The 26,480-nt window shown below is 41.3% G+C and overlaps 1 protein-coding gene across 11 annotated transcripts in view; it reads left to right on the top strand.

Moving 5' to 3' along the window:
- POU2AF2 (POU class 2 homeobox associating factor 2) overlaps positions 1–26,480 on the top strand; it is a 484,065-nt gene that overhangs the window by 126,317 nt on the left and 331,268 nt on the right. For 10 of the 11 annotated variants that reach the window (XR_013442617.1, XR_013442616.1, XR_013442618.1 and 7 more), the window contains one exon: positions 838–924. The exons of the other annotated variant lie outside the window; for it this stretch is intronic. The gene's annotated coding sequence lies outside the window, so the exon portion shown is untranslated. The remainder of the gene's footprint in view (positions 1–837; positions 925–26,480) is intronic. 11 annotated transcript variants of the gene reach the window in all.

Here is a 26,480-nt window from a genome sequence, read left to right as displayed (position 1 = left end):
CAACCAATCAGGATATCTTAATCTACTTCTGTAATAGATCATTATTTTAATGCCAATGTTAGAGATAACTAAAGAACAAAGGCCAAGACTTCTCTAATGAAATGTATCTCTCCAAGTTCTGCTCCTCAGAAGAGTAATTGGTGAACTTGCATTGGTAAAAAGTAGGTGTCTCCTATGGTGGCAGCATGGATCTGGGTGGATCCAGACCCACAGAGTTCTGAAAGGATGTCAGGATCTTCTTTTTGTAATTTCACGGTGGAAATTGTTCCTGAAGGTGTCCCAGTCTAGGACAAATAGCATATCATTAGAAACAATTATACTGGGTGGGGCTCATCCTCATCTCTCCATGCTGGGCCAATGTCCTAACACATGGCTTATAATCAACATTAAAGGTAATGTACCTCTGAGCTGCCTTGGCCCTCAACTTGTCCTTTTGAAAGTTATCCTCTTACCTGTTCAAAGTAGTTGAGTTGTACATCCTTTTGATTAGTGAATGAGAATTTGCATGAGGTAAAGCTGGAAAGAGAAATTGGGTCTGAATCTTAAAAGGTCTTCAGTGCCTACTTGAGAGTCATTGTAGGTTCTGAAGAAAAGGGGCAACTGGTCATAGTGCACCTTAGGAAGCTTAATGTGGCATAGGCACAAGGGGAAATTGGAGATGGAGAGCCTAGTTAGGATGCTATTAGAATAACCTAGGGAGGAGATTAAAAGGGCTTTAATTAGAGCACTGGGAATAAGAGAATAAACATGGGAAATACTAAGAAAGAGAAGAGGCAGAACTTGGAGAGGTGGGGAGTGTAGTGGACACAATATTTACTTTGTTTTATTTCTTCCCAGTGAATTCCTGGTTTGGAATGTACTTCTCCTCCACCTAATCCTGGACTTCAGGGGGTAGGAAGCTGACTCCATCCATCCCAAGCACCAGTGAGTAGATCCTGGTTAACCTATAATTATTTGCCAGGGGTTGGTTTAGAGGTGGGCATGTGTCCAGGTCTAACCAGGGAAGTGTGAAGGAAGCTGTCCTCGGGCTTTGGGAAATGTTGCATTTATTTGTAAGAAGAAAACACTGTTAGATGTGTCCCACTTTCTTTCTCTGGATGTTGTTGTGTCTGGATGTGGTGTCTGAATCTGTGAGTCGCCATCTTGTTATCAGACAAAGCACGGAGGATGGCTGAGCCAAGGGAATTCAGAGAAGTGAAGATGGAGCCTTAAAGATGAATCTTTGAATTTCTTGTTATGTGTAATAATACATTTCCTTATTGTTTAAGTTCCCTAGAGTCAGGATTTTCTGTGGTTGGCAGCTGAAGCCATCCTGATGTAGTAAGAGAGATGAGAAGTTCAAAGGGAGGATAAGGTTTCCCCCCTGGAGACTAGGAGAATGGTCATTCCTTCATCTTGTGGTGGACAGTTCTTGGACTAGATTCTGTGAGATCCAGGCACAAATTGCTGTTCTTCTGCTTTTATCTGCGATTTTGGAGAAACAGCCTAACTCCTCTTAGCATGTTTTCTCTTTTCCGGAAATATAATAATTATGCATGTCCTCACAGGGCTATTGTGAAGACAGTGACATAATGCATATGAATGCCTGTCACCAGTAGGCACTCAGTAAATTTTGGTTTCCTACTTCCCCAATTCCACATCTGCCATGTGGTTCCAGAAGAGTAGTTTCTTCCTCAACCAAATCTACCAGCCAGTTGTCATGGACCCCAGCCCCCTTACACAATGCTCACAAAAAATAAGTGATCAATGAGGACTGACTGAACTGAAATGAACCAGAGGTTAGGGAGCAGAGAAGGATGAAGTTCATGGTTTTAGGGGGGAGGGGATTCATGGGCTAGGCTAGGAGTAGTGCTGAGCATAGTTTTGCAAATGATTAGTTTAACAGGATGGTAAATATCAAATGATGGATAATAAGCAAGCAGTTTCAAAAGGCCAAAGTGGAGTCAACCAACCTGTTTTGTTTTGTTTTTTCTGTTACGACAGCACCGTATTTGAGTGGTTTTAATATTAATTTCAGTTTTAGGTGGCATTGGGAGGCATACAGGAGGGAGCCATGAGAGTGCTAAACCTTAGCATTTTTTAGCTGGTACAATAAGGGATTAAGAGACTTGGGATTTGAGTTCTGTCTAATAGCCTCTAAATCTGCCAAGGTAATGAAAAGCAAACTCATTTAATTGTTTAACATCATGTAAGAAAAAAATTTAACGTCCTTGTTCAGTTGGATGGACGGCTTCGGCATCACACAGAACCAACCTTGGTCACCCTTGTGCGGCAGAAGCTCAGTCGCAGCTCTGGATGACACGTGGCAGGCCAAGATCTGGGGCCCAGGAGAGAGGCTTTCCATGTGGCAGGAAGCAGGGACCTGGGGAGGACTTGAATTTGTGTTTGTGGTTAAAGCCCTTGTGTTCAGGCTTTTCATGGCCCGTCTCAATGCCCGGAGGGGCCACAGTACATATATTATACATCCATTGCCACTGCAATAAATATAAATTGAACTCATTTGCTCATTGCTTGGGTGTAGAATGTCTGGATGTAGAAGGACAGATTGAATACTAAAACAAATTAAATGACAATTTCAAATGCTGTAATCATATTTCCTGGTTACAAGGACTTGGGTGGTTTTTCTGCCAACTGAATAATTCTCATTGGAAAAACACAGATGTATGTTGGCAGGTCCTGTGCTATCCCAAACATACTGTGAGAAACTCAAATATAGTTATTTAAATTACCGGATGAAAGCACGAGTCCTCACCCAGCTCAGCTGTTGTAAATGCTTACAAGACCAGAGTGCTTGGCTCGGGTCTTGGATTGCAATTATAGATGGAGGTGAGAGGAGAGTTATAGGAGTTAAAGATCCGGGAAGCTGGGCATAAGTGTCAGCACTTCTTCGCGTCTCCTCTCTCTTTATTTCTGTAGTAATAAAAAGAGAGGTTGGGTAGCTTCCACCTTGGAATAGGGCCTAGTGTCTTCACAAAACCGTGCAAGCCCCCAAAGCAATCCTTTCTTTGCAGAAACCAAGAAACCTCCCACTTCCGATAGGAACTGTAGGTACCATTTATTGAGTGTTTGCTAAGTACCAGTCACTGTGCTTTATCTCGTCTAATCCTGAAAAAACCCTGGGAGGAGGGAATGGCTGTCACCATGTCACAGATGAGGAAGGAAAGGTGAAGAGACGTGAAGTCGCTGGCCCAGCAGGACATGGCCAGTTAAGTGGCAGAATGGAGAATTGAACCTGAACTCAGGTTTTTCTTAGGTTCCAAAGCCAACATTCTTAACCCTGGACTAAACTGTCCTAAGCCTACTGCCAGCGAGTGTGCAATGTTGTAAAATCATGGATGGCCAGTAACTCTGAGGCCGTTGGGAATTCCACAGTGCTGGTAGACAGATATTTGGAACAGGGCCATGTGGCTTCCCGAGTGAGAGAGCTGTAGTCATGAGGTTAGCTTCATAAAACGATTGCCTTTCATCCCTCACACGGGGATAACGAAATAATATGGACTATGAAAACTCATCACCTGCTTGGCAAAAATCCCTACAGAGTTAGCCAGAGGAAACCTTAGGTGGTTTGGACTTGAACGAGACACAGGGAACCATCCTGAGCCTGTATTCAGTTCAGGCTAGCTCCCAGTCCTGCTCATACTCAGGACCCAATGCATTTTCCTTCCCAGCTCTTGTTTTTCCTCTTGTTAGGCTCCATGTTGGATTCTGTTCCTACCTAGACCACAATGGAGAATATTTGGGTTCTTCCCTTCTGACAACTAATGGCTTCCTTTTGCTCATTCTCAAGAAAATATAAAGAGATCTTACAGGACCCTTTAATCATCCTAGATTGAGTCCTTTTGCCTTCCATGCTTCAGAAAAGGAAATTCTGTCATTTTCCTTGTCTTCCATGCTGTGGTCAACATTCTTTCTGAATCCCAACCTCAGTTTTCCTGTGGCTTAAGCTCTTTCCTTCTTGTCCTTCTTGCATTATTATTTGGAAACTGGGGTGGCTGGAAGAGATGGAGGTGTTTTGTGAGTACACTGAATCCTGACCCGAGCTCAGCTTTGTAGAAGTTGATAGCCGCTCAGCTTATTAAAGAGAATATATTCCTTGTATGTCTATTTTTATATCCTCGGAGCACTAGGAAGCCTTTGCTGAAAGGGAGGCGATCTCTCTCCAGAGACTGAACGACTTGGAAAATAATGGGCTTTCAAGCATTTCAGGTGCCTAAAAATTGCTCTCTTTTAGAAACGACCTTTATGCTTTTGAAACAGTTAATTGAATAGCGTTTACATTCATAACACTATAAGAAATCATCCAACCCCATGTGCAGTTGTGACAGCTGGAAAGTATTTTTCAGTCATCTTCATGCATCAGACCTCATGGAACCTTCGTTGCCCCCTTCCCCTCTCCCTATAAGCCTATAAAATACATTTTCTTCTGCTGACACTGCAGCATGAACTCTCCATAGCAACTTATTCCCACACCACCTGTTAATAATGCCAAGAGTAATGTATTTAACTCCCTGCATACTGTGCCAAAATGTTTACACAATTCAGCTTATTTCAGACTTTAAAGAGCAGACATAAATCCTAAACTAGCTGTGTCCCTTCCAAACACTCAGGGAGTTGGTTGCAACATTTTTGTGGGTAGAATTGGGCAGATTTTTCCCAACTATTTTTTAATAAAAAGTAAGGTCCTCTTTGGGGCTACTTTGCTAACTGTTTTGGGTACTCAGAAATGAACTGTTCTGCAGAACATTGTCAAATGTAAGAGTGCATCTTTTCAGTTAAATATCCGCCTTATTGGCAATGTCCTTAAAATAAGAACTTAACCTTCTAAATGAAAAATTTGTTAATATAAATATCTATTGATGATTTTTATAATGCATCACCTGAATTAATGATAATATGGATTGACATTTATTTTGTATTTTACTGTTATAATTTCAATTTCTATTTATTACTCTTCTTATGAAAATTCTATACTGTATTGATCAAAATCTACATTCACACCGACAGACTTGAGACTCATACTAGGAAGCAGTCTGCCTAAGATCATATGGCTAGTGGGAGATGGAGCTGGGATTTACACTCTGATCTGTTTGCTCTAAAGCCTAGACTTTGCACTACATGAAAACTTTCTAAAATGGGTTTCTAGAAACATCTCACGAGGAGATATTAAGAGGCATGTCTCTAAAAGACTGTCATGTGGTTAAGGTACCTTTGGAAACTTGATACTATAATCTTCTTTTTGGAAATGCACAATGTACAAGTACACTTAAGGCTCTGACAAGTTCTGCAATAAGGAAACCTGCTTAGTTCTATGCAACCTAGCAGTTTCCAAACTTGCTTGAGCATGATGCATTTTTTCCTGGGCATATCTCTTAACACTCAGAGGAACATGGTCTGTGGAAGGAACTCAGTGTGAGAGACACTGCATTCCGCCAGCCTGCTTCACAGTAAACATTGAATACCCAGGGGCCAGCTCCCCTATCCTCGTTTTTTAGTTTCCAAATACCTCTGACGTGTCTTTTAAAAAGGACATATATAAAACTGTACTGTGTCTCCCCTCAGCCATTCCTTACTCATTCACTCAGGGCCTCGCCCTCTTGGTAATACTTTAATCCAACTCCCTAAAAGGGATAATTTTTCCACATCCTTTGAAACAAATAACAAAATAAGGCCTGGATTAAACAAAGCTCAACTGGTTTATTCAGATCCCCAGAGAGTCAAACATCATATTTTCATTTGAAAACCTTTACTCAGCCCAGCAGAACTCTGTGCTTGAGCAAACATGTCCATGAGACCCCACATAATGACAAAGCCAAGTGAATTGATCAGTTCCTTCAGAAAGCATTTGGTAGCATGTACACATGGTCAAAATCTAAAATGATGTCACTGCTGGGTAAATGGCCCAATGAGTAAAGAATTAGTAATTCCCAAGATTGTGAATAAAAACTTTTTTCATGAGAGACTATTGTCCACTAAATTTCCAACACTTAAAACTAAACAACAACAACAACAACAAAACCCCAAAAACCTTGCTTACAATTAATCTAAATATTCAAAAACCCCTTAAGTTCTGATTGGAATGTTCAGTTTTCTTCTAAATGCCTGGTATTGTGTAGATATAGTCAGGAATGTTGAATCATTGACTCATTTATTCCTTTCTGCTCTATAACTCCTTCACTTCATGTTGTACTAATCTGGTGCTTTCTATTATGTTGACAGTCTGATTATTGTTAGTTGGCTCTAGGCTGGGACCTTTAGCTATAAATGTTAATTATCTTTTTATTTGCAAATGAATAAGATGAGAACTAGGCAACCCCAGGAAGAAATCATGTTCCTCCTGAAAAAAATCTGAAGCTAAAATTCATAGAAGGATGCAAATTTCTGTCTCCTTGGTCTTTTCGCTGTTAGCCATCTAAAGCTATAATGTGTTTTTTCAAGAGACCCTAAAGCAAGATTCAAAAATGAAAACTTTAGAACCACAGTTTGGAGTATACAGCATAGAAAAATCAGCAGAAACTGTAGGCCCCACGTGACAAGAGCAATTTAAAACCATCGAGGGGAGAAATAACCTGGCAAAGTAAGATATCAAAGAATTTGGATCTCGAGTCACAGATGAAAATGTCAGAAGCTTGCAGCTAAGGATAAAATAAGGAATTAAATAAAAAGTTGCTCCTCTGAATTGGATTCTTTCCAGGTCAACAACTACTGAGTCGTTAAGAAAAACTAGAGTCCAAGAGTTCCTGATTGCCTGTGACAGGCCTCCACTCCCCAGACAGAGTTAGCGCATAGCGCTTGCCAAGAGCACTGACTCACCCACCTCCGCAGGGCGTGCACACCAGCTCTGAAGAGCAAAAGCAGAATCTGGCTGCATCCGGTTGTGTTCCTGGTCAGTTTGCATTTTCAACCTCAGAGTGAGGATCTATGATTTAAATGTGGACATTTTCTTAAAGTTCAGTTCATCCAGAGTGTGTGTAGAAGCCCAAATGCTGCAGAACAGTGAGGGTTTTCTTATACCCAGAACAAAATTAAATGTTGTCTATCAGCTGGACTAAGGGAAAAAAAGTGATCCAAGCCACATAATATGCTGTTAGCATAAGTACATGCTATGATAATCACCATGATCATCTCAGCACCAGGGTTGCAATGATTATGGAGTAATGATGAGGTTGTACCATGCTGGCCATACTCTGGGCTGATCAGAGAGATCGTCCTTGTGATGAAGGGCATTGTAGAACTTGCTTTCATTGGGTAGACGTGCATTTGCCCTCTCTTTGGAGAGGGTGGCATCTGTGAATACACTTTCCTTTTCCATGGGAGTCTGTCTGACTTTTTTGATGCACAACTTGCAGAAGTCTGCTGTCGTAGATTCCCAGAGCCAACAAGGTCCCTGAGGGTCCCTGAGGTTGCATGTGCACGCTGCACACAAACAGGGTCAATTCGGTCACATCTGGCAATTGCAGCAATTTATACAGCTGGGATCCAGAAACATCAGTTTCACTGTGCATGCTGTGCCAAGCACCCCACAGAACCCTGGCCTCCAAGAGATCTGTCCACAGCGCTGGATTCTACACACCCAGGCTGCTCATGGGTGGACCAAATGATGCTGTGTGTTATGATTTGGGAGGAACTAGCACGTGTGCCCTCAGAGTCTCCCATCTGCTGGCACTTTGCCTGAATTCCCAACCATTAGAGTCCCTCCACTGGGGGACAGCAGCAGTTCCCTACCTCTTCTTTTTCTTTAGTACAAAGAACCCCTTTTAACATCAAAAAATTTTACAGATACCCCACATTATTAATAGCTATATTTTCAGTTTCTGATGAGTGAAACAAAGGTGCCAAGCAAACCACTAAAATCTCAGTGGTGCTTTTACACAGATTCATATTTAATAGATTGCAATAACACCTTAATATATTTGACAAATAGGCACCCATGTATCTGAGAGCCCTATTTATTAAGTTTAGGTATAATGCTTTGCAAACCTGTGGATTCATGGATCTCTAGGTCTGCATTTTTATTCCCTCCTTTCCCTGCACACACCCCATGCTTTATTGCCAAGATTTATGGCCCATTGAATGGGGCCAGTGAGTTAACCAGCATCTTATAAGTTTGCACAATCTTATATATTGTGCAAACAATATAACCCTATTGTTTCATAGGGTTCAAAATAAATATGCAAACAAAAAAAATTTGGTAAAACCTGGGTTATACAAAGTCAAGAAGTTTTCTTGACTGCAGGACTTCTTAGAACCTTAACTGTTGACATGCACTTTGAATCACTACGAAGGAGGAACAGATTTTAGAATTCATTAAACTTCTTTTTTTTTTTTTTTACCATTTAGTACCCTCCAAATCACTTCTTCATCTATTTCTTTATTATTATTATTATTAACATATAATGTTTTATTTGTTTCAGGGCTACAGGTCTGTGATTCATCAGTCTTACACAGTTCACAGCATTCACCATAGTACATACCCTCCCCAGTGTCCATCACCCAGCCACCCCATCCCTCCCACCCCCCTCCACTCCAGGAACCTTCAGTTTGTTTCCTGAGATTAAGAGTCTCTTATGGTTTGTCTCCCTCTCTCGTTTCGTCTTGTTTCATTTTTCCTTCCCTTCACCTATGATCCTCTGTCTTGTTTCTCAAATTCCTCATACCAGTGAGATCATATGATAATTTTCTTTCTCTGATTGACTTATTTTGCTTAGCATAACACCCTCTACTTCCATCCATGTTGTTGCAAATGGTGAGATTTCAATTTTTGATGGCTGCATAATATTCCATTGTGTATATATACCACATCTTCTTTATCCATTCATCTGTCGATGGACATCTGGGCTCTTTCCATAGTTTGGCTATTGTGGACATTGCTGCTATAAACATTGGGGTGCATGTGCCCCTTCGGGTCACTACATTTGTATCTTTGGGGTAAATACCCAGTAGTACAATTGCTGGGTCGTAGGGTAGCTCTATTTTCAACTTTTTGAGGAACCTCCACACTGTTTTCCAGAGTGGCTGCACCAGCTTGCATTCCCACCAACAGTGTAGGAGGGTTCCCCTTTCTCTGCTGGAATTTACTAAACTTCTTGACCCATGGATCCTTTTTCCAGGCATACCTATTGACATATCTGGCAAAAGTGTTTTGAAGAACACCACTTTGGGTTAAAACATTATTTCCAGAAGATCTCTGTTGAATGTAAACATATAACCTGGAAGAGGGAAACCAGTAAGCCTTTTGTCTCCACTAGGATATTACCAAGATTAGCTCCTAAAAGAAGTTGAGTTGCCAAGGGAAAGGTCTCAAAGGAATAGCTTCTCAGACATCTCTCCTCTAAGGAGGCTGAAACATGTGAACAGCATAGCTTCTTGTTTCAAGTGACATTTATAGCTATACTTAGTATCTCATTAGCTTCCTCCCTCTCTTATAAAAATCGCAGAGGCCATGGGAGCAAATGGCTGAGAGTCTGTTGGAAAATCACATAGTACAATGCACGAAAACATTTTGGTACCACAGAGATAAATGTTCTCTGGATGTTAAAACAGAAAGTCATAGGGGCGCCTGGGTGGCACAGTTGGTTGAGCATCCGCCTCTTAGTTTCAGCTCAGGTCATGGTCTCAGGGTTCTGAGATCAAGCCCCGAGTTGGGCTCTATGCTGAGCATGGAGCCTGCTAGAAAGTCTCCCTCTCCTTCTGTCCCTCCCCCTGCTCTCCTTCTCTCTCTCTAAAATAAATAATTAAATCTTAAGGAAAAAAAAGAAAACCATATGTGGAATTTTTGTCTTTGACTGACTGAATACAGGTTTTATTTATTTTGTGTGGCTCATAAGGCCCACGTCAGTGACACGGTGGAGAGGCCTGGCTCCATTAGACCCTGTGTGTCCTGGGTAGATGTGGACTGGCTGGACACTGCCTTCTGATGGCTTCACCAAGTGTCCCCCAGCCTGAACTCCCCTGTGATGATCACTTTCTCTCACCACCCCCCCACACACAAGCTGAACCCCAAATTGTACCTATTAGAGCTTCACACTCTTTACACTTAAGATTTGGACTCCTGTTGAAATTCTGAGCTCCCTGGAAAAGGTAAAAGTTTAAATGCATTAGTCTTTGACAACCTTAGAGTGACATGGAAAATGGGATTGGTGAGACTGAGTTGTGTGTAGAAAGTGGAGAGCATTAGGGTACTGGGGACAGCCCGCTGGAGCCACCTAGGAGGGCGTCTCTTGATAGAGACCCAAGGGACTCCGGAGGGAGCCCATTTTGCCCCAGTTAAATGGCAAAGCTGAAACAGCCAAATCACTGGAGGTAAAACAAAGGGCAGACCATCTGTGCTTGCAGACGCAGCTAAACTAATGCAAGGGAGAAAATAAGAGCAATTACTTGGAAATTTTAAAGCCTCAGGCAATTCTTCCTCAATCAAGTGAATATATCAGGTTAGAATGATTTTTGGACTTGAGGTTACTAGCAGAATTGTTTCAATTTGTCATTCTTCATTCATGTGTAGACACCGCTAATAAGCACATCTTTGCTTCTCACTCATCTCAGTGGAGACAGAATTTTGTTTTATAGTCCTTTCACATGACATCATGTTGATCAGTTAATAATTTATCAAGAACCTCTAGCCAAATATTAAAACAAATGTGCACCATAACACATCACTATATCTTTCTTTTGAACCATTCAGAGGGACAGGCATAAAGTTAAATCACAAAACATCTGTGCTTCTTCATGTTCTTGTAATAATGTGATTTTAACTTTCCATGCAATTAGAATGAGAACCATCCCAATTAAAAGGTTTGAACCAATGTGGTATTCCTATTAAGGTGTTAAAACATTCATTTTGTCAAATAGGGGGAAAAAATTGGTTCCCTTTGAGATTTTCTCCATTAAACTAGTTTCCTAATTGCTACATGCTATTTAAATAGCTTTGACTGCACTTATCTCAAATGATACAGTTCAATTAGCCTGCAAAAAAATTTAGGTCTCCAGTGAAAAGAAATCTCACAAAAAAATCCAATCTATAGCAGAGGACACAGATATCTATTAAAATATTCTTGGTAGATGCCACCTTTTCTTTTTTTTTTTTTCTTTATGATCCCAAACTCAATTCCATTCTATTCTCTGAATATGAGCTACTATAATCAATATTAATATCAGTGTCAACTATAATTTATTAAGCATCTACTAGGCATACGTTATTATATTTAGTTATTTTAACAATAGTCCAGTGATGCAGTTACCATATGCATCCTACAGATAAGAAAATGAGATGGAGAGGTAATTAGAAAGCTTTCCCACTTAATGAGTGTCCAAAGTGAGATTTAAACCCAGGTCTTTATTACCAAAGTTTTTATTTTTAATCATAGGGCCTCTCCTAATCTTTGTTGGCCTTTAAAAAACAATTCATTCAGTGTAATTATTCTTTTCTTTAATTGAACAGCTAATGTAGGTTTAAAGAACAGTTGTTCTTTCTTTATGATTTTTAAAATATATACATAAAACTAGAGAGAATCATATAATGGATCCCTGTATATATATGTAAATCTTTCTGGTTGAATTTCTCTCTCCACTTCTTTTTCAGGAATATTTAAGGGCACACTCCAGCCATTAATATTTTAGGATGCATCTCTGTCTGGAGACATTTTCCAACACAGTCACCATGCCATTATCATGCCAAACAAAGTTATTATCTAAACCCGTAGTCTGTGTGAGTCAGGGTCCTGGTAGGAAAACAGATGGCTTATTCAAAAGAGGTAATTCAAGAGATGTTAATAAAGGGACTATTTACCACGCTGTGGCCAGGGTTCAGGAAAATCAAGGGATGGTGCAGGGCCTGAAGGCTGGCAATCATGAGAAGCTGTTACCACCTGTCAGCCCAAAGAAGCAAGGTGGGGAAGGTTCCTGGAAGTTGGAGAGAACAGCCTGCCAGAAAGGACAGAGATGGAGGAATAAATACTTTAATTCCCTTCCTTTAGCCCTCCGAGCTCCTCTTGGGACGCCCATTGGCCACATCCAATCTGAATTCAGAGAACAAAGGATCCCAAGTAATTAATACAGGGGTCGGCAAGTATTTTTTCTGTAAAGGGCCAGACAGTTAATATTTTTGGCTGGGTGGGCCACAGGCAGTCTCTCTCCCATATTCTTTGTTTTTTTCTGTGCCCCGCCCCCAGCTTTATTGAGGTATAGTTTACAAGTAAAGTTATAAGGTATTTAAAGTATACAACATGATGATCTGATATACAAAAATATGGGGAAAGGATTGTCCCCCACTGAGTTAACATATCCATCACTGCACATATTGACTTGTTTTTGTTTTTTTCTTGTTTTGGTGAGAACATTTAAATTCTACTTTCTTTGCAAGCTTCAATTATATAATACAATGTTAACTACAGTCACCATGTTATATAGTAGATCCTCAGATCTTACTCATTTTATAACTGAAGTTTATACACTTTTACCAGCCTTTCCCTATTTCCCCCAACCCTCAGCTCCTAGCCACTTTTCTACTCTATGTTTCTGTGAGTTCATTTTATTTTCAGATTCCACATATATGTGATACCATGCAGTATTTGTCTGGTTTATTTCACATAGCATGATGCCCTCCAGATTCATCCATGTTTTCACAAAGGACATGATTTCCTTCTTCTTTAAGATTGAATAATTTTCCATTATATATACATTATACACACACACACACACTATATAAATACATTTTTATTTTTAGCTCACTGGCTGTACATAAACAGGACAATGGCCAGATTTGGCCCACAGGTCATAGTTTGCTGATCCCTTTTAGTTCATAAAGACTAGTAACCTGGGGCACAGAGAGAGTCAAGTAGGGTATTTGCATTCTGGAAAAGCAAATGGAAAATATCTAGACACAGTCATTCAAAGAGGGTTTGTTCAAATGAAGATCCTAACAAGATCTACACATTTAGGGGTATTTAGTAGCTATGTCTCTTTATTCTATAAACTCTTCCCTCCCCTTTTGGATAAATGATACTGATTTTGGGGGGAAACAAGTTCTTTTGTCCCGTAGACAGAAGATCTGGCCAGTTGCTCTCCTGGAGCATCCTTCAGCATGTTTCCCTGTATTTCCATCAACTGTTAGACTGTGAGGCTTGATTAGATGCAGGTTCAAATGTTTAAGAAACAATGATTCAGAGTTGGTACTATTATACTTCCAGTTACATCCTATCAGGAGGAGTATGATGTTTCTGGCTGCCCCCTTTTCGTGATGCCATTAAGTGTATGCCCTATTGCTTTACAACATCCATTGATGATTGTTTCCTCGAGCCATCATTTCCTGACTTTGGGAAATGGTATTTTAGTTTTAATTCCATAATTCTTTCTGCATTTATTAGATAGAATTCTCCTGTAATGATTTTCTTTACGTTATTAACTATTTGATCACCCTGAAATATAGTTCATATTGGGAATGCAAGATAAACATTCTTTTCTTTACCAATTTTAACTTAGTGCCCTAGTGATCTCTAGCAGTGATCAATGGGCTTTTTAAAAAAGTACTATTTTGAAATTTTAAAATATTTGTATTGTATATGTATATGATATATAGACAAATTCATAAATTTAAAATAAGAACACACACATAGAGTGTATCAATCTATTGCAAAAATCATTCTTTGTGTTCCTTACGTTATCATATTTTAGGCAAATGGGCACTGTGCTTTGTGTGTGTGTGTTTTTGTGTGTGTGTGTGTCTTAAAAGAACAAAAATTAATTTCCTCATAGTTCTTAAGTCCAGAAGTCAACATGTGGGCACTGCTGTATTACGTCTAGAGGCTCTAGGGGAGATTGCACTCCTTGTCTTGTCCAGTTTCTGGTAGCTGTTGGCATTCTTGGGCTTGTGGATACATTAATCTTTCCGTCTGTCTTGATAAGGCCTTCTCTATGTGTCTCTGTGTATCTATTATCATACGGCTATTCGTCATTGGATTTAGGGCCCACCTGGACCATCATGAGATTTTTTTAACTTAATTACATCCACAAACTCTCTTTTTTCCAATTAATATCACATTCAAAATTTCGGAGGATTAGAATGTGGACATATGTTTTTGAGGGCTACCATTCAGTCCACTACCAGTGTCTTTGTGATTTTGTGATGATCTGTGTTTTTTGAGGGTACTAATGTATTATAAGCTGTAATGTTGCAAATATAGAGTCACTGATTGACATTGTGTTTTGTATCAACATGATACATAGTAAAAGTTTACTAGTGACCTATGAAATAGAAAATTATCAAATCAGTGGTAATAAAACAGCAAAACTAAGAAAAATATACATTACTTTTGCTAGTACAATTGTTCGGTTTTCTGCCACCCTTTGGTTCTATATGTGTATTTTTGTGGTATGGAAGAAGGAAGTAGAGTCAGAGGTTAAAAAATAAAAGAATGTATTTTATAGGGGTTTACTCCCATTTGATCACAGACACTTGAATAGGCTTGTCATATTTTTGAGGATTCTCTTTGACTCACCATTGTAAATTTCCTATCCCAATGGCATTCCTAACGCTTTTTTATAGTAGTAGAGTGGTTTATCCATTCTGCAATAGCACAGAAGAGTTGGAAGTTGCATTTTCTCTATACCTTTTGGAAAAGAGAAAAGTAGAGAAAAAGTTAATTTTTTTTGTTTGAAATTTATGTGCCTTTGTTTCAAAGAACCACTGTTTCTTTTTTTTTTTTTTTTTAAAGATTTTATTTATTTATTTGACAGAGAGAGAGACAGCGAGAGAGGGAACACAAGCAGGGGGAGTGGGAGAGGGAGAAGCAGGCCTCCCACTGAGCAGGGAGCCCGATGCAGGGCTCGATCCCAGGACCCTGGGATCATGACCTGAGCCGAAGGCAGACGCCTAACGACTGAGCCACCCAGGTGCCCCAGAACCACTGTTTCTTTTTTTTTTTTTTTTTTAAAGATTTTATTTACTTATTTGACAGAGAGATAGAGAGAAAGCACAAGTAGGCAGAGAGGCAGGCAGAGGGAGAGGGAGAAGCAGGCTCTCCACTGAGCAGGGAGCCTGACGTGGGGCTCGATCCCAGGACCCTGGGATCATGACCTGAGCCAAACGCAGCCGCTTAACTGACTGAGCCACCCAGGCGCCCCCCAGAACCACTGTTTCTAAGAGAGAACTCTTGGTTGCATTGCATGCATTCAGACAGAGGCACCTTATGTTGTCAAAAATCTGCATTTTCTCTCTCAGTATCACCATAGTGACTGCAGTGTGGTCTCCTGTGTCCTTTTGGGAGCTTTCTTCCTTCCTTGCAGGGCAAAATATCTCAGGCTCATCTTCTACATTTCCTGCCCTACGTCTGGAATCATCATCTCATTCTCCCAGCAAATCCTGTTTTTTTGTTGTTGTTTGTTTTTTTGTTTTTTGTTTTTTTAGTAGGAAATAATATTACGAGCCTACTATCTGGGAACTAGAGATCATTCCCTTGCTGGGTTGTCATTGTTTTCCAGGTTTATTTCCCTTAACAATATCTGTTGTTTATTTTCCATATAGTTGGGTAAATTTACATCTCAGTTGGCCAGAGACAGTCTGGGTTTACATCTATTCACCTGGCACAGTCAAGGATACCACTTAAAAGTATCCCAGTTAGGATAAGATATATGACCACCCTACTCACAAGTGACTTAATCTCCGTGCCTGGCTGGGTAAGCTGGTGGAACGTGTGACTCTTGATCTCGGTGTTGTGAGTTGGAGCCCCACATTGGGTGTAGAGATTACTTAAAAATAAAATCTTTAGAAAACAAACAAACAGCTATGATCTGTTTTTATTGGCTGCCCAAAAGATGTTTCCTTTATCTTTAAAAATCTGTAGTTTCACGAGGATATGTCTTGGTGTGGCTCTGGGTCAATTTTCTCAAGTAAATACATGGTGTACTCTTTCAATATGTGGGCTTGATGGAGTCTTCTTTTATTTTAAGAAAGCTATCTTGTTTTGTAATTTATAGGGATAGTTCTGTGCCATGGCTTTGGATTTTTCTTGGAAGGTTCTAATCATACCTACTGAATTTTCCTTATCCATATTCTGTATCTGTTGGTTTCTTTTGTATATTCTTAGTTTGGTTTGATTTTTTTCATTTTCTTTCTGCCTTCCATTTTTCTTACTATTCACTCTCTCTGTTACTGAGTCTTTAATGTTTCCTTTAGTTTTAGACTTCATTCTGAAGTGGGTTCTTTTTTTCTTTATTTTCACAGTATTTTCCTGAACCCTAACAGAACTTTTTCATATCTTGCAGGCTTTCACACCATCATTTCTGATATTTTCTACTTGTAAGTTATGCTAAGTTTTCATAGTTCCCGTACCGTTCTTATCTGTATCTTAGCCCTTTTGTAATATTAAGCTATGGTTTTCCTCAGCCTTGTGGTCATATTTTTCTGGTATGCCTTCATCAATGGTTAATTTTCCCCTTTATATGAGGTTTAATCATGATCCTTTTCATTTTCTCTTGTTTATTTGAGATGACCCTCCTTTTTTTTCTTATTCTTTGAGAAGGAGATTCCTGTCAGGTCAGGGTAGTTTCCTAGGGAAGTGGTTCTAAGGCTCCCCACTCTGTTGTTGTCTTGAAGTATTAAAAAATACAGCCTTTCAGTTCAACGGTCCTGCTTCCTCTAGACCCCCTTTTCCTCATAGGAATTGAATCTTCTCTCTGTTTTTCACCATTGTTTCTACACTGCTGTTTTTATTTTTATTTTTTTTCCTATATGCATAGCAATTTGTCTCTGAGTCGGTCTCTATCTTCCCAGAAGGATATTTCTGAGGCCCTCGAGAGATTAGGCTGCCCAAGCCCCTGTGATTTCCTCACGGGTGCACCCATCTGCTCACAACAGCCCGTGGAGCTCTTCCCCAGTATTACCAATTGGTTGTTTCCAGGCTTGTTTGCCGAGGATTCCACTGAGAGGGAGCTCATCTCACTTCGGGAATGAGCATGTGACGCAGTTCCTGGGTTCTAAGTCTCTTGAGACCATTGGAACTCTCTTTTCTGTCCACGAGTGCCAGCCCCACATGTCTCTGAAGCAGGCTCTGTTGTTGACCGTGGTTTGGCATTAACCACTTTATGCTCTGGGGCTCCAGGGAACTCCTTGTCTTCTCATTGTGCTGAAGATGCTGTCCGTTTTATTTTTAAATCTTGCTATTCTGGTTTACCTATCTGTTTTGTTTTATGAGAAGATTTAGAGATATTTAAATAGCACGCTGCCATAATTACTTTGTTCTGCCTGGAAATTTGAGGTCACTTTTAAAAAACTGACCTGACACGGTTAAGTTTGGGAGCATAGAAAATAAGACAGGACCTCATAGGAGTCAAGCCCATGCCACTTGGGGAAAACTTCAACCTGAATCAGGAACGAGCTTCCCATACCAGGCCCAAGTGGCTGCAGCTGCCATGAGTGCTTTGGGCAAAATGGCAAGGGGGACACCGTTAGTTTCTGGCTGCTTCCTCCTGCCTCGCTCACCACTGTGTCTGGGCTGGGGGCACAGGGGCTGGAGTCTTCTGAGCCTGGTATGGGTCTTTACCCGGCAGACCTTAGGGGATATGGGCCATGCATTCAAAGTCAGGATGTCAGGCTAAGTCAGAAAAGTTGGAATTGGATGAAGGCAGAGGGATACCATCTGTGAGCCAAGGTACAGGCCAAGGAGTCCACAGGCAGAGCACACAGTTGCTTTGGAAGGGCTGAGGAAGCAAGTGCCCTGACAGGCAGCCACCCAGGCTGAGTCCACACCACCTCCTATTTGCTCCTGTGCTTGGGGCCAGATCGGCTGCACTGAAAATGTTCACTCACTGTCTGTTGTTTAACAGGACTATGTTCTTGGACGATGCCGGGGAACATAGTGGAGCATCTTCTCCATCTGGAGCCTTAAAATGGTCATAGGTTTTGTCCCCGTTGATGGAGCTGCCATTCTTACTGCAATAATTTTCTCACACACAACACTATTATAATTTGAAAATTCTCGTGCTCAGTATCTGAGGGCAAATCAAAACCATTTAAAACAAGTACTCTTGACGACCTTCTCCTTTCCTCAAAAGGACTCCATCTCTGCATGATCCTTTTTGTCCCTGTTGGATCAGAGAAAAAGACAGGTCTCTTTCTCACCAAAGCTAAAACCTCAAGTGTTCTGGAGAAAAAATCTCCAGGAGATGTTCAGTGGAAAAATACTGGTACCACTTGCTAAATGCTTATGATTTGCAAATCCCAGGCCATGAGTGTCAGTCACATTATCTAATGTACACTTTCCACAGAAAATTGCATGGCTGGGGCATCAGTTAAGGTTTAGTTGCAGGTAACATAAACCACCCTCACTATTCTAAGTAAGAAGAGATTTAAATCAGGGCATTTGGTGCTTAGGAGATCTTCGAGAGTGTCAGAGAAGCGGACTCTAAGCTAGTCCTTCAGGAATGACTCCCAGAAAACAGCACAGACCCGACCATCCAACCAGATGCATCTGATTGGCAGAACCTAAATTACAGTAGAAATCCTTGCTGAGAGGGAGCCATGGACACACAGTTTTTAGCTTTTTGGCCTCAGTAATACAGACAGGCACACCAGGATGGCTCTGACCCCATTCACTGATGAGGAAATGGAACTGGCTCTGACCAGAAAAACCAGTCACATGACTGGAAACAGACAAGCTAGCACTGAGCGCAGATGTAAGCCCACGTTCTCAAGCCCGCCACTCTTTGGCCTGCCCAAAAAAGCATCTGTGGTCAAAGAGGAGTGGAAAGGCTAGTTTATAAGCATGACCAGGGCTTCCTTATCAACGAACATCGTTCCTTGACTGTGCCACCTAATTACAATTATTGGTTCCACCATCATTTTTCTCCTCTCCCATCAAACTACTCAAATGTGGGAGGAATCTTCTAGGATCTCACAACTTATGAAAACGATTATCCTGGCTTTCAGTCTGTTGTACGTGGACAGGTCCATACTTTGACTTATTGCACTGGGCGTTTTCCAAAGGTGGCAAATTATACTGCTTCAGTTTTTCATGGGAAAGTAGTTATTTACATTAGTAAAAACTAAGTTTGACTTGAGATGGAATAAAACAAAAGTACTTGTTCCTTCTGTAAATGGACCTCAGAAAGTTTTACTGTTATCAAAATGCTCCAGGCCATTCAGTCATTCATTCATTCACTTACTTCTTAACATCCTCATCTGTTGGGCAATTATTTGTTGAGCGTCCATTATGTGCCAGGAAGACAGTGCTACATAAACATGCGTTGTCCCTGCCCTCATGGTACTAATAGCTGAAACATGAGGACAAACATTAAATCACTGTGTAAAGTGGTTTGGCATAAGGGAGGAATGGTACTATGGGAGTAACAGCAGAAGGGTGAGCACACACCTCCCGGGAGGAATTTCATCTAAGCTGAAACCTGAAAGATGTGTAGAGGTTAACAAGGCAAAGGATGAAGGGGTGGGTGTTCTCTTCAGAAAGGGGCTGCAGAGCCAAAGTCCTGGAAAGGGGAGGAAAGAAGGTACATTTGCGCTAGTGAATGAGGAGCAGAGTGGTTGGAACGTGGGGTAGGGAGGACAGTGGACAAAAATGAGCTGCAAGGATGGGTGTGGGAGGTCATTTGCAGACTTGTAGGTTGATAGGTTGATTTAAGAATGAAATCCTCCATTCTATTCAGTGTGGTCATTTGCAGTTGCTGCTAAGCCAGGTGGAAACACATGCTGAAATAGTGAAAAACGACCTGTAAGTTAACAGATTCCTGTTAGTAAAGAGAAGGAGATGCTACTGGACCATACATGCAATTAAGAGATCTTTTTTTTTATTATTATATATATTGTCCCTCTGTAATGCAGAGATAAGAGATGACAAAGATGCACTCTTTGTAAAAGTCTATTTTTAATGTTCAATGAATATTAGAGAAATGACAGAAAATTATCATCTTTTAAAAATGTTTTTTCAGTATTCCAAAAATCAAGAATTGTTCAATTATAGAGAATAGATATTTCCATGTTAGTTAAATTTTTGTCTTTCATATTTGCCCCAAGATTTCCTATATTATTCATGAAAGGTGGATTATTTCATAACAATTTATTGCAATGCTTCTCTTTCCCCAAAGTTTTGAGTTTTAGGATATTCTGGCGGTGGGGCAAGTGCTGATGACTGGGGATGTGGTGGAGGTGGCTCAGCTGGAGGCAGTGGGACAGCCGGAAGGAGACTGCAGACAGGGGATATGAAGTATGAGGAGAGTGCGCCACCCCACACCAGGCAGTAGCTAGGTGGCCATCAGCATCTGCAAAGCCTGAAGAATCTTTGGGCCGTGGGTGGGGGGTGGGGGGCCTTGACCTATAACTGATGTACCCTTGAGGCTATTTCTTTGATTACCTGGCTCTCATCAGTATGAAAAGGACACTAGAGAGGGTTAGAAAACTTTAAGGTCCATAATAACTTCACTTCCACACATGTAAGAATGAGACGAGTGTCAGTTGAGTGGTGGCAGATCAACACACAACAAAGCAGGCTGGAGGGGAAGTCTGCTTCTTCCTCCCAGGGATGAGTCAACTTCTGCTGCTCTCTCTTCCATCCCAATTCACTCTTTCTCTCAGAAGGTATCCAATGAGCCCCTACTAGGCGCCAGGCTCTCTACTAAGTATTGGACCAACAGCAGTTTATTAAATCATTCAAGACTAATTTATTGACTGTCAGTTACATGCCAGGCAGTGTTCTGATCACTGGTAAACAAGACAGCGATTCTGCGTTCACAGTTTTTGTATTCAATGGATATTTGAGATGTAGAAATGTAGAAAAGTGCTAAACAGAGAATTTAAAATCAGATAGGTAATTATAACACAGTGGTTACTTTAGTTTGGATGGTGGGGAAGCCTTCCTGGGGGAGGTGACCTATGTGCTGAGATCTGAATGGTAAGAAGAGTAGTCCTGTGAAGATCAGGGAGAAGAGAATTCCATACAGAGGAACAGCTGGTATAAAGTCTCTACATCAGGAATGAGTTTTGCAGTTGGAGGAAAATGCAAGTTCCTGTAGTTGAAGCTTAGTGAGAGAGAGAGAGAGAGAGCGCTACAAGAAAGCCTGGAGAGGTGGAGAAAGATATTTGGGACCTCCTAGGTGAGGGTGACACAGTTGATTTTCTAAATGCGTTGGAAAGCCACTGGAATTTTTTTTTTCAAAATTGTCTGATCTATCTTTATCTATCTGTCTGTCTATCTCCATAGAAAATATATTGCTTTGTTTGCTATCGTATACATGACATGTTGCTGTAGATATCATTCTACACCTTGCCTTTTTCACTTAACAATATGTCTTGAAAATCTAAGCCACTGGGGATTTTTAAGCAGGGAAATGACATGATATGATTTAGATTTAAAGCTAGGGGGGAAATGCATGATATGTGTCTTTGTTTCAGCTGCTATAACAAAACACAATAAACTGGATGTTTTTAAAAAAAACCCAAACATTTCTTTCGCACATTTCTGGAAACTGGGAAGTCCAAAATCAAGGTGCTTTAAATTTGGTGCCTGGTGAGAACCTGCTTCCTGGTTCATAGATGGTTCTTCTTGCTGTGTCCTCATATGGTGGACAGGACAAGGGAGCTCTCTCTGAGGTCCCTTTTAGGCAGACACTAACCCTACACGTGAGGTCCCTGTCTCATCTCCCAAGGACCCCATCTCCAAATGCCATCACATCAGGGATTAGGTTTCAGTGTGTGAATTTGGGGGACATAATCATTCAGTCCATTGCAGTATGATAAAGGGTTTGTATGGGGTATGGATAATAGAGAGTGAGTGAGGTAGGACCCAGGCCTCACAGGGCTCAGTCTCTCTTCTCAGCATATTTGTTCTTGGGATCAGTCTAGTTGCCTGTGTATTTGTCCTTGGTCTCTCATACTGAACTGTGAGATCCCTGGGGCTGAGCCAGTGTCTTTCTTGTTGATCTCTGTGTCTCAAACATCTAACCAGGTGTCTGACACTACGGTAGATGCTCAATGAACGTGTGTTGGTTGGGTGAATTAGCAAGGCTAGACAGTTTTATTACTAAATCACCTTACCCTGAATAGCATACCTTTCTTCCCATGATTGGTCAGTATTTGTGATGGACTATCCACTGTGAGTGTCTTAGTAAGACGCCTTTCTGGGACCACAAAATGGAAACCAGTGATTAGAGAGTTTTGTGTTATCTCTTTGGGATGATGGACAGCATTCAGGATGGTGGAAAGCCCAGAAACTAATTCATATAAAATGACTAAGAATACTAGGGGTGTTGATGCTGGAGAAAATTTAGGGAAATGTGGCAACTGCCTTCAAATATGTAAGGAATTGTTACATGGAAGAGGGAGTGTACTTATTTTATATTGCTTGAGGGAAAGAGGCAGGAGCGCAGGATACCTGTCTCAAATAAAGAAAGACAATTTTCTACAGCTACCCAGTAATAGAATGGGTCCTCTTGTGAGGTAATGAGCACATTGTCTCCAGAGATATTCAAACAGAAATTAGATACTCATTTGTCAAGGATGCTGCAGAAATGACTACTGGATTTATATAATGACAACAATAGCTACCCTTTATTTAGCACTTTACCCTGCTCCAGACACTCTGCCAAGAGCTTTACAAATGTTATCTCATTTAATTTTCATAACAACTCTGTGGTAGGAATTATCTTTTTTTTTTTTTTTAGGTGAAGAACCTCAGGCTTAAAGAAGTGAAATGATTTTTACAAGGGCATACAATTAGTAAGTGGAAGAGCCAGGAATGCATCCAGGTCTCTCTGACTCTAAATTCTTTGTTCTTTATCATACTGGGCTCAGGCATGCCCAGGAGATTCCTAAACCATGGCCTCTTTCTCAGTCCTCTTCAGGGTTAGTCCACAGCAATTCATTCTTCTCCATCACCAAGGATATGAGGTGCTCAAATGCAGGAACATCCCTGGCTCTTGCTGGTGGGTGTCCAAGGCTAGATGCAGTGGGAAGAGCCTTTCTGTTTCTTCTATGAAGATGGATGGAGAGAGTTCTGGGATAGCTCTTTCTGAGAGAAGCTCTCTTCATTTCTTTAACACTATGTCTTCCTCTAATCCTTTCTCATTGTTGTTTCCACAAGACAATGCCCTGGGTTGGCATCCACCCATCCTGCCCAACAGTGCCAGCACTGGGTCGATTTCCTTTAGGGATCTCACAGGAGAGACAGCTTGTCAACAGCAGGATTCAGATACTCCTGAACCCCCAGTCCAAAGTCATCCTGACTTTATTCCAACACCCTGAACATATCCTGCATCCTCTGACAGTTGAGTTTCTTCCATTCTAAGATTTTGATATTCTAATACTCTTGGGGTATAAGATGACTTCTGTTGAAGATTCAGAAAGCGGGTGACAGTGTTATAGACTGAACATTTGTGTTTCTCCAAAATTTATATGTTGAAGCCCTGTCCCCCAATGTGATGGCATTAGGAGATGGGGCCTTCAGAGGGTAATTAGGTTTAGACGAGGTCATTAGGGTGGAGTCCCCATAGTAGGATTAGTGTCCTTACAAGAAGAAGAGAGGAGACCTATCTTGCTCTAGCTCTCTCTGCTTTGTAAGGAACACAGAAGGAAGGCGCTGCCCGCAAACCAGGAAGTAGGCTTTCACTAGACACCGAATCTGCCAGCACTTGGATCTTGGACTTACCAGCCTCCAGAATTGTGAGTGATAAATGTTTGTTGTTGAAGCCACCCAACCTATGATATTTTGTTAGAGCAGCCTAGACCAAAGAAGACAGACAGGAAGTGGTTTTTGTTTAGTTTTGTTTGCATTTATGGAAGGGGATTGTTGAGTGAAAGGACTTTAGTTTTGTTTGGTTTGGACTCTGTGGAGGAGAATGTAATGTCTATGATCTCCACAAAACCAAGGAGACATCGTACTTGGGTGTCTGATGAAGGGGTAATCTGAAGCGTCTGTCTCATATTCATGCATGCTTGACAACTTGGTGCTGAAATCAGCATGGTGCCTCTTCCTTTCCCATGCTGTCCAGAGCCCCACGTGGGCAGCGCTGTTTCCCAGGACAGCTCTGGTGGAAACCCCAGCAGAGAAGTGCTTCAGTTATGAGTCCTGAAATGGATGACCCCTGTAGCCAGTGAAAAACCACGTAACTAGTTTCCCTCAGTCTAAAGAGAACTTGTCCAGTGTACAACAGTGAAAAGGCCACCCAGTCATGTACTTAAGGAGAAAGATCTTTGGTTTTCCCAAAGGAAAGAGAACTTTTGGAAGGTAGGGACACAAGGATTGCCCTGTGAGATCAGGGAAAAGAGAAGGTAACCAATTTTTATTGAGCGGCTACTCAATGTCAGGAATTTTACAGGGTCAGACAACATAACCCCCCATAACAACCCTGTGAGGATGTGATGTTCTTTACTCATCAAAGGATTAATGGGCACAAACTTTGTGTTCGGTTCTACTGAGGACACAGTTGTAAGTAAAACCCACAAAGACCCTGCTCTCCAAAAGCTTACCTTGTTAAGGATATGATAATAATGCTAATGTTTATTGAATAACTGAGTGCCAGTTCTATTTTATGTGCTTCACACACACTATTTTATTTAATTATTTCAAAACCTCACAAGGGAGGGAGTATGATCAGTCCCCAGTTTGTCACTGAGGAGACTGAGGCACAGACAGGAGAATTAACTTGCCCCCGTCCATAACTAGTCAGTGGCAGAAGTGCTCTTCTAACCTAACCCGAGGGGTCTGATGTCAGAGCTCATGCTCATGACCTTGTCCTTTTCTGCCTCTAGCATAGGAATATGCTCCAGATGAGGAGGGTGGAGCTCATATGGCCGGTGATTGGCCAGAGTGGGACTTGAACTCAGGTCTGTCTGACTTTAAAGCCCATGCTTCTTTATCAGGCTCCTGACTGACAGGGGTGAAACTGCACATCATTGTGATAACACACCCTTCCCTTCCTTCCTCCTCCCTTCTCCCTTCCAACAAGTATGTAATGAATACCTTCTGATTATCATGGACAGTGTGAAATGCTGCATTCCTAATGTAGATTAAAAGTCTCTTTAGATACTTTATTTTTGGTTATCAAGGTTTGAGTAAGCAGAAGACAAAAAGTTATTCACTAGCCAGTGATTTAATCCATATGCATTCAGTAAGTTTGAAAAATTTTCTTGGAAGTTCAGAAAAGATGATTCTGTTTTCCCCAATAGCAGTTATTTTTAAATTGACATATGTTACTTTTCTCTTTCTTTTTTCTATCTCTTGAATGTTTTAGAATGTGCGCAAGCCAGCACAATTTGGGTTGCTTTTCTTTTCTATTCTCAGAGAGGTCTTACCCTGGAGGGCAGGGCCTGGCATTGCGGGGCTGGGATTCCCCCACTTAGCGCGTTTCTCCACCTGCTCCTGTCACTGCTGAGTGCACAGCGGTGGAGTGCCCGGCCCCAATCCAGTGTTGGCTGTGTTTTCCCTCTTACCGTATTTCCCATGCTCAAGTGGACGAGTAACCAGCATGGTGGGCACCCTGTGAAAACAAGGACATAGGAGACGAAGAAGTAAGGAGGCTGCCACTCTGGGAAGCTGTAGGCCTCACAGACAAGGAGACAGCTCGAAACTGACAATCCTGTAGAGGAGAAAAGTCATGAGCACCTCCTGTCGTGTCAGGGCAGGGGGCGAGCTCCCTTATATACACCCGACTCGCTCTCCTAGCACTTCTGGGAAGATCTGAAATAGGATGAGTATTCTCTTCACAGGCTTGCATTAACCTGTTTGATAAACACACAACAATAGTCTGGCAGATGTTACATATGACTTCCCAGCTCTGTGAGTATTTAGCACCTTCTCAGGATGCTGGCAGATCTGGAAAGCCCTTCTGCTCTCTATCTGTCACTGAGGTATGCCTTGACTTTCTGAGGTCCTGACCCCTCTCTCTGGAAACCCACAAGCCACTCGGACTTGCTGTCTGACTTAGTCACTTGTTAGAGGTCCCAGCCTCTGCTCACAAATTCCACAGAGTTTTATTTTATAACCACAAGTACTTTCCTTGACTCTGAGCCCTCAGGTCTCCCTCCAGAAAAGAATTTATTTCATGATATTGGGTATCTTCAGTCCAGTTGAGTGCATTTATCCAGTCTAATTAGGCTACCATTCCCTTGGTCCCTATTTAGGTTCCCAAAGACCAGTTAGTCTTTCCTTCTGAGTCACTGTTCAGGTTAAATATCTCTCTGAATTGTCTCTCCCTCTCCCTGTTCTGGGCTGTGCTAAAGCCAGTTCGCAGTTGCAATAAAGCTGGGCAAATGCAGGTCACATCCTAGGGCCTTGGTGGTGGTTTGAATGTGGAACTTAAGGGGAGGGAGGAGTCAGAGGTGGCTCCTAGACTTAGATCCCAGATGGCCTGGAAATGATGTTTCCATGCATAAACACAAAGGGCAGACATAACAGACACATGTAAGAGGAAGAAGAGCTGGTTTATGAAATGAATACCTGTGATGTGTTATGTTTGGGATGTGATGAGTTTGAAATGTGGGCCAATAA

The sequence above is a fragment of the Halichoerus grypus genome, chromosome 11, assembly GCF_964656455.1.
Source record: "Halichoerus grypus chromosome 11, mHalGry1.hap1.1, whole genome shotgun sequence".
In the NCBI taxonomy this organism is placed as follows: domain Eukaryota; kingdom Metazoa; phylum Chordata; class Mammalia; order Carnivora; family Phocidae; genus Halichoerus; species Halichoerus grypus.
This window is presented reverse-complemented; position numbering and strand designations above follow the sequence as displayed.